This window comes from Equus asinus, chromosome 28 (genome assembly GCF_041296235.1).
Source record: "Equus asinus isolate D_3611 breed Donkey chromosome 28, EquAss-T2T_v2, whole genome shotgun sequence".
Lineage (NCBI taxonomy): Eukaryota > Metazoa > Chordata > Mammalia > Perissodactyla > Equidae > Equus > Equus asinus.
The window spans coordinates 15,422,827-15,439,180 of record NC_091817.1 but is presented as its reverse complement, the minus strand read 5'-3'; the positions used below and the strand labels follow the sequence as shown (position 1 = coordinate 15,439,180).

The 16,354-nt window shown below is 35.6% G+C and overlaps 1 protein-coding gene across 4 annotated transcripts in view; it reads left to right on the top strand.

Annotated features, from left to right (window-relative positions):
• ITFG1 (integrin alpha FG-GAP repeat containing 1) overlaps nt 1-16,354 on the top strand; it is a 284,107-nt gene that overhangs the window by 224,055 nt on the left and 43,698 nt on the right. The gene's annotated exons all lie outside the window — the stretch shown is intronic.

The following is a 16,354-nucleotide window of genomic DNA, read 5'->3' as shown; positions in this document are numbered from 1 at the left end:
AAAAAGGAAATAAGACTAAGCAATTATGTCTGCTTTTGACAGATGAGATCCAAATCACAGTAAATACAAGTGGGACTGTTTCAGTTCACTAAATCAGAAAAGGAATCCTAACATGTTATATGCTTCTTTGAGACTCCTAGAGTCCTAATCATGAAGAAGGATAAACAGAGTTGCTGTTATTCCTCCATTTTTATGGACCAGACAAAAGGGAAGAACTCATTAAGGGTCATTCTCAGTTTATATAATGGCCAAACATAAATCAAATATACTAGAGTGAGTCTCCTTTTTGGCTAATTGTACACGTTTAGAACTCTCAGTCATACCACTGCCTCAGCACAGAAACATACCGTAAAACAAAATGGTTTAAAAAATTCAAGGAGAAATTGACAAACACAGTTATAGTCTAATACTTCAGTATACCGCTGTCAGGCAAAGAAATTTAAAATAAATAAGGATATAGACTATTTGTACAAATTACTTATGCTTTAATTCAGATACATAGTAAACTGTACAAAAAAGGTTCAGGACCAGCTGGTTTATCTTTTGTCAGTTAGTTCTCTTACACTTTCAAAATGCAGATAATTTCAGTGCTAGGTAAGATATTCCAGAACATAGGAAAAAAAGATGAAATTACTTATTTCATTTCATGAAGCTAGTATAACTTAGGCAGAGCCAGCATACTCAAAACCAAAAACTTAGCTCAATGAAAAATTCTATCTAAAATACTAACAATTTAAATTCATCTCTATTTTGAAAGAATTGCTTACTTAACACCGTCAATTAGGTGATTATCTCAGGATTGCACTGATGGTTTAAAATGGGGGGAATCTCTTTATTATCATAATGAGATCAAATTTTTTAAGACCTATCGTCTTATTTTTTCGTATACTGATAGATTGTGTAAATCTTCCCATGTCTGTCCGCATAGCTAGTCCTAATTTGTTTTGGGATTGTTTTGAATGCTGATACAATAACTAGTCTAGTCAATCTTCTATTGTTTTCTTTTTTCAATATAATACAACAATACAACAGCAAAGATCTACGTGCATTTATTTCTGTGCAATTAAATGAATAATTCTCACTTCATAGAAAAAAAATCTGGGAGAATATTCATCAAATTCTTAACGTTTATCCTGGACCAAGAATTTAAGAGATTCACTTCCTACTTGGTACATTTCTATAACTATATACTATGTTAGTCCTTTTAAATTTTATTTTTAAGAAAGATAAATTTTATAGCAAATCAAAGCATCTCAAAGCTATTACTTTTAAAATTAGATGTCAAAAATATTTTTTAATTCTGTGATTGGTGATTCGCTAAAAAAAATATTTATTGAACCTCTGCTACAAACCAGACATTGACGCCTAATAGGATATTTTACAAGAAACTGAAAATCCATTCTAGTAATATTCACTACTCATTAGTATTTTTTTAAGTGAATGGAAGATTATTTCCTTACCATGATTTCTTTTTAATCTACCCCAAAACAATAAGGGAACATTGGGTTTATTCTTACTAAATTTATCTTTACGTCTTCCCTGGAGTGGAAAGGAATTTGTAAGCATAAAGGGAAAGGAGAGATATCTACCAAAACGATAAGTGCAATTGAATTCACAAATCAAATGAATGCATAAATTTCATGTTAAAAAATCATAAACAAAAATAAAAGGCAGTACCAAACTGGGAAAATCTAAATGTCTAACAATAGAGAAATAATAAACTGTGCCATTTTATAATAATTTCTAGCCTACAAAATATTTTAAAGTAATGGATTTTTTCCTGTTCTCTTGTTAATGGACATTTATGCCCAGTGTTTTTTCTTTTTTTTAATTGCAGTAACATTAGATTATAACATTATATAACTTTCAGGTGTACATTGTAATATATTTCGAATCTGTGTAGATTATGTCATGTTCACCACCCAAAGACTAATCACCATCCATTCCCACACACCTGGGCCTAATCACCCCTTTTCCCTCCTCCGTGTCCCCTTCCCCTCCGATAACCACCAGTCTAATCTCTGTTGCTATGTGTGTGTTTGTTGTTGTTCTGGGTTTTTTTTTAAAGATTGGCACCTGAGCTAACAAACATCTGGTGCCAATCTTTTTTTTTTTTTTAATTCTCCCCAAAACCCCCCAGTACATAGTTGTATGTTCTAATTGTGAGTGCTTCTGGTTGTGGCATGCAGGATGCCACCTTAGCATGGCTTGATGAGCAGTGCCATGTCTGCACCCAGGATCTGAACCAGCGAAACCCTGGGCCGCGGAAGCAGAGAGCACGAACATGACCACTCGGCCATAGGGCCGGCCCCATGTGTGTTGTCGTTTTTATCTTCTACTTATGAGTGAGATCATTCGGAATTTGACTTTCTCCCTCTGACTTATTTCAATTACCATAATATCCTCAAGGTCCATCCATGTTGTCACAAATGACTGGATTTCATCTTTTCTTATGGCTGAGTAGTATTCCATTGTGTATGTTTACCACATCTTCTTTATCCATTCATCCCCTGATGGGCATTTAGGTTGCTTCCAAGTCTTGGCTATTGTGAATAATGCTGCAATGAAATAGGGGTGCATATATCTTTATGCATTCGTGTTTTCATGTTCTTTGGATAAAGACCAAGCAGTGGAATAGCTGAGTCATATGGTAGATCTATTCTTAATTTTGTGAGGAAGCTCCATACTGCTTTCCATAGTGGCTGCACCAGTTTGCACTCCCACCAGCAGTGTATGAGGGTTCCCTTCTCTCCACATCCTCTCCAACACTTGTTTTCTGTCTTGTTAACTATAACCATTCTGAGCAGAGTGAGGTGATATTTCATTGTAGTTTTGATTTGCATTTCCCTGATAGTTAATGATGTTGAACATCTTTTCATGTGCCTGTTGGCTATCTGTATATCTTCTTTGGAAAGAACTCTGTTCAGATCTTTTGCCCACTTTTTAATCAGCTTGTTGTTTTTTGTTGTTGTTGAGACGTATGAGTTCTTTGTATATTTTGGATATTCACCCTTTACCTGAGATATGGTTTGTAAATATCTTCTCCCAATTGTTAGGTTGTCTTTCATTTTGTTGATGGTTTCCTTTACTGTTCAGAAGCTTTTTAGTTTGATGTAGTCCCATTTGTTTATTTTTTCTATTGTTTCCCTTGCCCAGACAGACATGATATTTGAAAAAATGCTGCTAAGACCGGTGTCAAAGACTGTACTGCCTATGTTTTCTTCTAGAAGTTTCATGGTTTCGGGTCTTACATTCAAGTCTTTAATCCATTTTGAGTTGATTTTTGTGCATGGTGTAAGATAATGATCTACTTTGATTCTTTTGCATGTGGCTGTCCAGTTTTCCCAATAAAGTCCATTTATTGAAGAGACTTTCCTTTCTTCATTGTATGTTCTTGGCTCTTTTATCAAAAATTAGCTGTCCATAGATGTGTGGGTTTATTTCTGGGCTCTCGATTCTGTTTCATTGATCTTTGTGTCTGTTTTTGTGCCAGTACCATGCTGCTTTGGCTCCTATAGCTTTGTAGTAGCTTTTGAAATCAGGGTGTGATACCTCCAGCTTTGTTCTTTTTCCTCAGCATTCCTTTAGCTATTCGGGATCTTTTGTTGTTCCATATAAATTTTAGGATTCTTTGTTCTATTTCTGTGAAGAATGTTGTTGGAACTTTGATGGGGATTGCGTTGGATCTGTAGATTGCTTTAGAAGTGTGGACATTTTAACTATGTTAATTCTTCCAGTCCAAGAGCACAGAATATCTTTCCATTTCTTTGTGTCGTCTTCAGTTTCTTTCAACAATGTTTTGTAGTTTTCAGTGTACAAGTCTTTCACCTCTTTGGCTAAATTTGTTCCTAGGTATTTTATTCTTCTTGTTGCAATTGTAAATGGGATTGTATTCTTAATTTCTCTTTCTGCTACTTTGTTTTTAGTCTATAGGAACAAAACTGATTTTCGTATGTTGATTTTATATCCTGCAACTTGACTGTGCTCATTTATTATTTATAAAAGTTAATTAGTGGATTCTTTAGGGTTTTCTACATATAAAATCATATCATCTGCAAAGAGTGACAGTTTCACTTCTTGTTTTCGAATTTGCATCATTTTTATTTCTTTTTCTTGCCTGATTCCTCTGGCTAGGACTTCCAATACTATGTTAAATAAGAGTGGTGACAGTGGACATTCTTGTCTGGTTCCTGTTCTTGGAGGGATAGCTTTCAGTTTTTCTCCATTGAGATATTTGCTGTGGGTTTCTCACATATGGCCTTTATTATGTTGAGGTATTTTCCTTCTATACCCATTTTATTGAGAGTTTTTATCATAAATAAATGCTATGTCTTGTCAGATGCTTTCTCTGCATCTATTGAGATGATCATGTGATTTTTATTCTTCATTTTGTTAATGTGGTGTTATCACGTTGATTGATTTGCAGATGTTGAACCATCCCTGCATCCCTGGAATAAATCCCCCCTAATCATGATGTATGATCTTTTTAATGTATTGTTGTATTTGCTAGTATTTTGTTGAGGATTTTTGCATTGATGTTCATCAGTGATTTTGGCCTGTAATTTTCCTTTTTTGTGTTGTTCTTGTCTGCTTTTTGTATCAGGATAATGTTGGATTTGTAGAATGAGTTAAGAAGCTTCCCCTCCTCTTAAATTTTTTTGTAAGAGTTTCAGAAGGATAGGTATTAAGTCTTCTTTGAATCTTTTGTAGAATTCACCAGGAAAGCTGTCTGGTCCTGGACTTTTATTTTTTCACAGGCTTTTAATTACTACTTTGATCTCCTTACTGGTGATTGGTCTATTCAAATTCTCTACTTCGTGCTCCAGTTTTGGAAGATTCTATGATTCTAAGAATTTATCTATTTCTTCTAGATTGTCTAATTTATTGGCATATACCCTTTCATAGTATTCTCTTGTAATCTTTTGTATTTCTGAGGTGTCTGTGGTAATTTCTCCTTTTTCATTTCTGATTTTATTCATTTGAGCCTTCTCTCTTTTTTCTTTGGTGAGTCTAGCTAAAGGTTTGTGAATTTTGTTTATCTTTTCAAAGAACCAGCTCTTGATCTCACTGATTTTTTTCTGGTTTTTTTTTTTCAGTCTCTATTTCATTTATTTTTCCTCTGATTTTTATTATTTCCTTCCTTCTACTGATTTTTGGCTTTGTTTGTTCTTCTTTTTCCAGTTCCTTTAAGTGTACAGTCAGATTGTTTATTTGGGATTATTTCTTGTTTGTTGAGATAGGCCTGACTTACTATAAACTTCCCTCTTAGAACTGCTTTTGCTGTATCCCACAGATTTTGGCATGTCGTGGTTTCATTTTCATTTGTCTCCAGGTATTTTTTGATTTCTCCTTTGATTTCTTCGTTGACCCAATCGTTGTTCAGTAGCATTTTGTTTAATCTCCACATTTTTGTGACTTTTCTGATTTTCTTCCTGTAGTTGATTTCTAGTTTTATACCTTTGTTGTCAGAAAAGAGGCTTGGTATTATTTCAGTCTTCTTAAATTTATTGAGACTTGTTTTGTGGCCTAAAATGTGATCCATCCTGGAGAATGTTACATGTGCACTTGAAAAGAATGTGTATTCTGCAGTTTTTGGATGGAATGTTCTGTGTATATCTACTAAGTCCATCTGATCTAATGTGTCATTTAAGGCCAGTGTTTCCTTATTAATCTTCACTTTGGAGGATCTATCCATTGGTGTAAGTGGAGTTTAAAGTCCTCTACTATTACTGTGTTGCTGTCTATTTCTCCTTTTATGTCTGTTAATATTTGCTTTATATGTTTAGGTGCTCCTCTGTTGTGTGCATAGATATTTACGAGTGTTATATCCTCTTATTGGATTCTTCCCTTTATCATTACATAGTGCCCTTCTTTGTCTCTTGTTACAGTTTTTGTTTTAAAGTCTATTTTGTGTAATATAAGCATTGCTACCCCCACTTTCTTTTCTTTGCCATTTGCATAGAGTATCTGTTTCCATCCTTTCACTTTCAGTTTGTGATCGTCTTTAGATCTGAAGTGTGTCTCTTGTATGCAGCATATATATGGGTCTTGTTTTTTATCCAATCAGCCACCCTGTGGCTTTTGATTAGAGCATTTAGTCCACTGACATTTAAAGTAGCTATTGATAAATATGTATTTATTGCCATTTTGTAATTTTTTTTCTGGGTGTTTTAGTAGTTCTTCTCTGTTCCTTTCTTCTCTTTCTCTCTCCCCTTGTGGTTTGATGGCTTTTTTTAGTAATATGTTTGATTTCTTTCCTCTTATTTATTTGTTTATTTATTATAGGTTTATGGTTTGTGATTACCATGAGGTTCATATATAATATTCTATGTATATAGCAATCTATATTGAGTTGCTAATCGCGAGTTTGACCTCTTTCTAAAAGCTCTACTATTTTATGCCCCTCCTCCCACATTTCATGTTCTTGAATTCTTATTTTGTATTTGTCTATCCATTACCCTCTTATCATTGAAATAGGTAATTTTACTACTTTTGTCTTTTAACCTCATATTATCTTCATAGGTGGTTGATCTGCTACCTTGACTGTATTTTTGCCTTTACCAGTGATTTTGTTGCCTGGTTTTTTGTTGCTGTTGGGTTTTGTGGGGTTTTATTTTGGCTGAGAAGTCCTTCAATAGCCTTATGGGCTTTCCTTTGTATGTCACTTGTTGCCTTTCTCTTGCAGCTTTTAGGATTCTCTTTTTATCTTTAATTTTAAACATTTTAATTATAATGTGTCTTGGTGTGGGCCTCTTTGGGTTTGTCTTGTTTGGTGCTCTCTGTGCTTGGATGTCTGTTTCCTTCCTTAGGTTAAGAAAGTTTTCAGCTATTATTTCTTCAAATAGATTCTCTGCCCCTTTGTCTCTCTCTTCTCCTTTTGGGACACCTATAATGTGAATGTTAGTGTGCTTGATATTGTCCCAGAGTTCCCTTAGACTGTTCTCGTTGTTTTTAATTCTTTTTTCTTTTATCTGTTCAGCTTGGGTGATTTTTTTCTAGTCTTTCGTCCAGCTCACTGATTGGTTCTTCTCTATCATCTACTCTGCTACTCAGTCCCTCTAGTGAATTCTTCATTTCCAGTATTATATTCTTCATTTCTGGTTGGGTTTTTTTTTTTATATTTTCCAATTCTTTGTTGATATTCTCACTGTGTTCATCCAGTCTTCTCCCAGTATCAGTGAGTATCCTTATGGGTTTTTGTTTGAACTCTTTGTCAGGTAAATTGCTTACTTCTGTTTCATTTAGATCTTTAACTGGGGTTTTATCCTGTTCCCTTACTTGGAACCTATTCCTGTGCCTCCTCATTATGCCTCTTTCTCTGTGCTTATATCTCTGTATTAGGTGAGTCAGTTATGGCTTCCTAGCTTGGAGAAGTGGCCTTATGTAACAGACGCCTTTTGAGGCCCAGCAGTCACCAGTCCAAATGTTCCAGGAGTGGACCCTTTGTGGGCTACTTGTGTCCTTCTGCTGTGGCAGGGTTGCTGTGTTACAGGTACCCAGGGAGTCTAGGCTTTCCTTCCCTGGCTGGCTGTTTCTAAATTGGGTTTGAAGAGCCATAGCACCATTGGCTACAAGGTCTATTAGTTTTCCTGGTAAATGAGTAGGCACCCAGTGTAGCTGGTTGCTAGGCTCAGGGGCTTACAGTTGCTGTAGGCTTCCGGCCTGCAAGGCTGTTGTCAGCTCTGTTAGGATTTCAGCTGAGTCAGGCTGGCCTCAGGCACAGGAGCACCCAATTGTTTCAGGCTTTGGAAGGTGGGGGTTGATCCCCTTTGTGGCTTTTGTGAAGCACAGGTCTTCTGCCACTGTTAAGCCCCACCCCCCACAGGTCCACATACACCATCAACACAGTCCTGGCCCATGCACGCTTCCTGACCCCCTGGGGCATACCCACTCACCCCACTGCAGAGGTGCCCACCTCTCCACCAATGCCCCCCACAGTTCACCTGGTCCTTACACAGGCCCTGCCCCATGAGGCGAACACACTCACCTGCCTGTAGAATGTCAAGGCACCTAGTCTGTGCAGGCCAGTAAGTAGCCTGAGGGCTTGCTGTTTGGTGGAGCCAGTTCCTAAGGTGGGCTGCCCACCCTGGCTGAACTGGATGAAGTCTATGCTCTATTGGGTGTGGCAGACCTCTGGGCTAACAGGGCAGGGTAAGAACTACCAATGGGGTCTGCCAGCCCACCTCTACTAAGTCACAATAATGGCTGCTGCCAATGTCTCAGTATCTGGAGAGGTCTCATCTCTCACCAAGATGCGCCCAGAGCCTACCAGGTGAGTCCCTTTTCACCAAAGGACTGTGCACCTTTCTTTCTGGTGATTTTAGGTTGCTCTTCTAGACAGGTGAATTTGTGCATGGGCCCTTTAAGAGCCGGTTTTTTTCAGCTTTCGTCCATTGTCTTTTCTGGTGGTATTCTCTGCTGCAGCTAATAGAGAAGCCAGATAGTAGGACACTCATCTCAGTTGTGCTGAGTTTAAAGAATGCTTATAGTGGTAATGTGCCCCCACTAAGGTCCCCACTCCTCTAGGGAGGGCTCCGTACCTTAGGGTAGCCCCCACCTGGCCGGCTGTGAAGCTCCATGGATCACAAAGGTGACGTTTTTCTCTCCAGAAGGAATTTCTGCCCTTCCACCTGGGTCAGGACTGAACCTTGTTGTGGGGGTTCCTTTTATCCAGTTTTCACTTCTCTCTCGGGTAGTTTTTCCAAGAGTAGCTGTAACCTGGTTGTGTTTGTGGAAGGACGTGAGTTCAGAGTCTGCCTATGAGATCTGACCTTAAAATAATTTTTAATGAAATGACTAAATCTTTATGGTATAAATTTTGGGAGGGAGGCACATCTATATATATAATCCAAATTCTGTGTGTGCGTATGTGTTTTTAAGTCTACCTGTGTGTAGGAAAAATATAAAAACAAAATAACGTATAGAAATGTTACTATGATTATCTCTTGGGTGTAGGGTTTTCGTTTTTATATATTGTTTGCATTTTAGTTTACTACACTGATCACATATTGCTTTTAATTTAAGAAATACAAACTAATAGTGATAAAATATTTTATATGTACACCATATTTCATGCATAAATATATGTTCTAAACAGAGAAGTGGCACTTAATTTATTTAGGAAGTACTATAGTGAAATCCTGCCCCAAATCTTAAAAGGTTGAAAATTCCTAGTTTAAATATTAAGCATGTTGAAGTCTAAAGAAATATTACTTGTTTAAACCATACACTCCAACCCATCCAGCCCCACCAGTAGAGAACTTTCCACTCTAGGAAGAGAATGACCACATATATGTACTTCAGAAGCTGCAACGCTGGTTCACTTACAGAACATCTAAGGGTCACTACTCATTAATGAGTCACAAAATTAATGTAGTGGCTTATGATAAGCACTTTTTATTTAATAGAATAAAAGAAAATGATCAAAAGTATCAGAGTACACCAAAGATATAATTCTAAGTATTGTTTCATGAAGGTTTTATTTTAGCAGTTTGTGTATGTGTTCGTACTGAGTGATGATGTAAAATATAGTTTTTATTATTGGTTGTGGTCAAACAACTTTGAAAGCCACTGCCAGAGACAATAACCAGCCTTAGTGTTATTCAAAAAGGCCTGGCCTAATTATCCTCTTGCTTATAGATAGATCTTATCATTGTTACCAAATACTCTCTGATCTTACTCCACTTCCTAGCAAAGCCTGAATAGCCAAATGTTATTAGATAGTTACATTACAGAGAAGTCATTAATTTTCTCGATAACTTATAGTTGCTGACAGATCAAAAGAATAAACTACATTTGTCATGAGCATTTTAGGAGCTAAACTCCTCTAGTTTTGAATCTAGGATTTTGTTTACTACCCTTGTAAATTAGCTGGAGATCTACAATGGGGATCCATAGTCTGTAAACAATATTTGATATGAACTTAGAAGATTGGAGCACATTGGCAAAATTATGTGAACAAGTGAGTTGTTGGTTTTTTTGTGAACAATAACATTCTTAGACCAAGAATTGTTTTTCTACCCCTTAGATTACCTATTTGGCCCTGTTATTTAAAGGTTACTCTAAGGTACTATTTGTGAACGTATCTGAGAAAAACATAAGTAACCCTTGCCTGCTGTGCACCCTTCATTACATGCCTCAAATCTAAGAGCCGTTGAAATGTATGGCAGGCTGAGAGCACAGCATGGCAAAGGTCAAGGAAGCATTTGGATGAACAATATAACAAAATTCATATTGACAGTAAATAGTAGATTACTGAGGAAAAGGATTTGTTGTAACACATAAGCACATTGTCTTTCTATAATTTTAATTACAACCTTTCAGATTTCTTCATTTCATCAACTGTAAATTACATCTTCCAGTGTCAAAAAACATTTTATTCTTCATGTTCATTTCTCATATACACATTTTCTGAAATTATCGTCAAAGTATAGTCATGTTCCATTTATCCACATGTAACTATCCATAAAAGAACTTTTTTAGTCCCAAATCATTTTAACTACTCATCGCATTTTAAATTGTCATACTCATAACAGCCAAAAATTTTATCTTGAGCAGTCCTCAACATTAAGGCCTATTTTTGTGTCAAAAATCGTAATTCATAACAAAAGAACATGGCAAGAGTTGTTATGCCCTCCTGGATTATCCATGACATTCTTCTCTGAAAGAATGAATTCTTGCAAGAGGAGTCATTCCCTTACCTTAATCTCACATCAACTAAAGATCTGGCAGGAATAGCAAAGTCAACAGAGATAAGGATGAGGGACTCAGGTTATGGTGATTTTCTTTTATTGAAATGAAAGAAAGAAACAGAGGGAGGGACGGAAGATAGGGAATAACTCTAAGCAGTAACTGATATATCCTCTTGATAGCACTGAATGAATCACAAGAAATACAGAAAGTCTGAGAAACTGTAAGAAACAGCAAATTATTCTGCTGTTCACAATTAGAAATCCTATCTGCACAGATGCAAATGAGTCAAAGTCATATTCTGGAAAATCAAAGGAAAGAAAGCCAGAAATTATAGTACCAACAAAAACGAAAGATTGGCTTCATGAAATTCTATTTACAACCTGATTTCCAGCATAGTATTGCAGTTAATGTAGAGCTTAATACTGAAGGAAAAACTGCCAATAACAGCTTTGGGAACAGAAAGTGGGAGAAAAAATATTATTTGTCTATTCTGTGGTCTTTGCTAGCAAATGTTTTGTCATTCCACAAGTTGTAAATAATCCAACAAACCCTGTCTACTGCGCAAGTTTATTTGGTACAAAGGAATTTGATTAAAATCTCATTCCTTACCCAGTAATACCACTGATGTATTCCTTCTCATTGCCTTAATCTTACTTAAGGACTTAACTATTTTCAATATCCATGCTTTCCTCTAACTTCATACATAACACAAACCATAGAAGACTATTATGTGCTACAATAAAAGTTGAAATTCACAAATATATTATGTGTACAATGCCTGTGACAGAGGAAGCACTCAGTACACACTGAACAAATACAAGAAGGAAATAAAATTCGTGAGATGATTTTCTCATGTATGCTTAAGTGAAATATTACCGATACAAGGAATAATTTACTGTAAGTTAAGTCTAAAATTGAAATAGAATAGTATTTGAAAAAAAACTAGATTCTGCATCTCCTTACTTAATTTTTCACTACTTCCTATCTTACATTCATTAGAAGTAACAATATCAAGGAAAGTAACAAAAGTAAATTTAAGGAAGAGATGTACTGATTTAATTACCAATTTTATTTTTAGCAATTTACTCATAGGTATTTGCTTTTTTAAGCTAGCTCTACCATGAAAAAAATTCCAAATTTTTATTCTCTCATATGCATTTTCCGTTATTAATCTAGACTTTCTAGACCAGAAAAACAACAGAAGAATTAGAGGCCATGAAAAACAAATATATGGTACAGACTCATAATTAGATTGTGCCTGTTCAACATAATGCCTCTAGCTACCCACAAATACCTAAATCATGGATCAGTATTTTCTTGTGTTTCCATAGCCCCTAACATTGGTCATTGCAAATTTACATAACAATTGTCTGAACAGTTTGTCCTCAATAACATCAGAGATTAGCTTCTAGAATGTTGAGATCTCTTAGAAACCTAGTTGTAGACATTAATCTTGCTAAAGCACAGCTCTTTTTATATCCCTAAGTGGTTTCCTACTGCCTGAGAATCAAGGACTTCAGAATTGAGCCCTAAAATATCTACCAGCCTTATCTGTCTCTAATTCCCTTTATGCATCCTACACATCTCCAGCTTTGTTTCCAGTATATCTTGCTTTCTCCACTTCCACGATCAATGCCTTTGTTCACCCTTCCAATGTCTACCTCTTCCCCATCCCTGTATATCAGAACTTCCAAATATGACAATACTAGCACTGTGCCATCAGTCTGTCACTAAGCCCACTCCTGAAACTAGAAATAAACTCTCTTTTCACTAAATGGCTGTGTCATTCAGCTGTTAATAAAGCTGGATTAAAACTCAAGACTATTTAATTACAAAGCTAGACATTCTTAACACTACTCCAGTATTTTTAAATGTCATCTTGTGAAAGGTTAAGGTATTCTAAAAAGAGTAAATTATCCTTAATAGTTTTGTTTCATTTCTATTTAAACCATGGTAACTGTGTAAAGTGAAGTGATGACTATAATTTAACAAACACAAACTGTTGTTTTATGATGTTTCTCTGTCTTTTTTATTGCTGTAGGGTTATGGTTTTTGTACTTCATCATCTTTTTTTTTCATAATGATTTCAGAAACAGGACTTAGATAATGGTTATATTCCTTGGCTTTCTGGAAGGTTGCTGATCCTACTTTATTTATTTAGTAGTTGAGTGATTTGTATTCCCCTAGTGATTAATGATGTTGAACATATTTTTATGTATTTATTAGCCATTGGGCTATATTTTTTGGCGAAACAGCTATTTAAGTTCTATGCCCACTTTATAATTGTTTTTGTTTTTCTTATTGTTGAGCACACCCATATGATTTAAGAGTTCTGCTTTCTTATTATATTTCATTTAATAGTTACAACTGCATAGCAGCCTTTCAAATAACTGATTAAAATGACTGAATTTAATTATAATCTTAACTGTTAAAAATGTAACTGCTTTGTTCTTAAATGAAGAATGTTAGAAATATTAGATGTTTTAGGGTGAATCTATTGTCTTCTTGAGGTTGTATTAGGAAAATGGAAATCTATCTTCTTTAAATCAAGGAAGAAAGAAATGCAGAGCAGAACACCAGGATCATAACTTTAACTTATTGTCCTGGGAAATTTTCTCTTCTTCCTATCTATCAGTATATGTCCTATTATGATACTATATTTTTTTATTCTTTTGTATTTTAATTTTAAAAACTGAATTGGTAGTCCAAAGTACACGAGATGAGAAACAAGGGAAAGGCAGAAGAACCAGAAAACAAGTGACAAAATGGCAGCATTAAGCCCTCATATTACCAATAATCACTCTAAATGTAAATGGATTGAATTCTCCAATCAAAAGACACAGTGTGGCAGGATGGATTAAAAAACAAGACTGAACAATACTCTGCCTCCAGGAAACACATCTCACCTCCAAAGACAAACAGACTCTCAGGGTGAAGGGATGGAAGATGACACTCCAAGCTAATGGCAAACAAAAGAAAGCAGGTGTCACAATACTTAGATCAGCCAAAGTAGACTTCAAGATAAAAAAGACAAGGAGAGACAAAGAGTGGTAGGATAAAATGATGAAAAAGGGACACTCCACCAAGAAGATATAACACTTATATATGCACCCAACACAAGAGCACCAAAGTACATAAAGCAACTATTAACAAACCTAAAAGGAAATCTTAACAACAACACAATAATAGTGGGAGACCTTAACTCCCCACTTACATCAGTGGATAGATTATCCAGATAAAAGTCAACAAGGGAATAGTGGATTTAAATGAAAAACTAGACCAGATGGACTTAATAGATATATAAACAAGATTCCATCCCAAAACAGCAGAATACACATTCTTCTCAAGTGCACATGGAACATTCTCAAGGATAGACCGTATGTTAGAAAACAAAGCAAGCCTCAATAAATTTAAGAAGATTGAAATCGTATCAAGCAACTTTCCTGACCATAATGCTATGAAACTAGAAATAAACTACAAGAAAAAAGCTGAGAAAGGGACAAAGATGTGGAGACTAAACAACATGCTACTGAACAACCAATGGATCATTGAAGAAATTAAAGGAAAAATCAAAAAATATCTGGAGACAAATGAAAATGAAAATACACCATACCAACTCTTAGGGGATGTAGCAAAAGCAGCCTAAGAGGGAAATTCATAGCAATCCAGGCCCATCACAAAAAAAAAAATCTCAAATAAGCAATCTTAAACTATGCTTAACAGAATTAGAAAAAGAATAAACAAAGCCAAAAGTCAGAAGGAGGGAAATAATAAAAATTAGAGCAGAAATAAATGAAATTGAAGCAAACAAACAAAAACAGTAGAAAGGATCAATGAAATAAAGAACTGGCTCTTTGAGAAGGTAAACAAAATTGACAAACCATTATCCAGACACACTAAGAAAAAAAGAGAGAATGCTCAAATAAATAAAATTAGAAATGAAAGAGGAGAAATTACAATGGATACCAGAGAAATACAAAATATTTTAAGAGAATACTGGAAAACTGCCAACAAATTGGACAATCTAGAAAAAATGGTTAAATTCTTAGACTCATACAACATCCTAAACTGAACCAAGAAGAAATAGATAATCTGAATAGAGCAATCACAAGTAAATAGATTGAAAGAGTAATCAAAAACCTCCCCAAAAATAAAAGTCCAGGACCAGATGGCTTTTCTGGAGAATTCCACCAAACATTCAAAGACTATTTAATACCTATCCTTCTCAAACTGTCCCCAAAAATTGAGGAAGATGGAACACTTCCTAACACATTCTACAAGGCCAGTATCACCCTGATACCAAAGCCAGAAATGAACAACATGAAGGAAAATTACAGACCAGTATCACTGATGAACATAGATGCAAAAATCCTCCACAAAATATTGGCAAACCAAATACAGCAGTACATTAAAAAGATCATGCACCAGGATCAAGTGGGATTTAAACCAGGGACACAGGGATGGTTCAACATCAGCAAATCAGTCAGTGTGATAGACTGCATTAACAAAATGAGGGATAAAAACCACATGATGATCTCAGTAGATCCAGAGAAAGCATTTGACAGGATCCAACATTCATTTGTAATAAAAACTTCAATAAAATGGGTATAGAAGGAAAGTACCTCAACATATTAAAGGCCATATGTAACAAACCCACATCCAACATCACACTCAATGGGGAAAAACTGAAAACCATCCCTCCGAGAACAGGAACAAGACAAGGGGTACCCACTCTCACGACTCTTATTCAACATAGTACTGGAGGTTTTGGCCAGTGCAATTAGGCAAGAAAAAGAAATAAAAGGAGTCCAAATATCCAGTGAAGAAGTGAAGCTCTCACTGTTTGCAGACGACATGATATTATATATATTGAAAACCCTAAAGAATCCATGGAAAACTATTAGAAATAATCAACAACTACAGCAAAGTTGCAGGGTACAAAATCAACTTAGAAAAATCAGTTGCATTTCTATAATAACAAACTGACAGAAAGAAAACTCAGGAATACAGTCTCATTTATGTTCACAACAAAAGAATAAAATACCCAGGAATAAACTTAACCAAGAAGATGAAAGACCTATATACTGAAAACTATAAGACATTATTGAAAGACATCGAAGCTGACATAAAGAAATGGAAAGATGGTTATGCATATGGACTGGAAGAATGAATATGGTTGAACTGTCCATACTACCCAAAGCAATCTACAGATTCAGTGCAACCCCAATCAGAATCCCAATGACATTCTTCATGGAAATAAAACAGAGAATCCTAAAATACATATGGGGCAACAAAAGACCCTGAAGAGCTAAAGCAATATTGAGAACAAAGAACAAAGCTGGAGGCATCACAATCCCTGACTTCAAAATATACCACAAATCTACAATAATCAGAACAGCATGGTACTAGTACAAAAACAGACACACAGATCAATGGAACAGAATTGAAAGCCCAGAAATAAAACCACACATCTACGGCCAGCTAATCTTAAACAAAGGGGCTAAGAACATACCATGGAGGAAAGAAAGTTTCTTCCTTTTTTTTTTTTTTTTTTTTTTTTGAGGACGATTAGCCCTGAACTAACTACTGCCAATCCTCCTCTTTTTGCTGACGAAGACTGGCCCTGAGCTAACATCTATGCCCATCTTCCTCTGCTTTATAC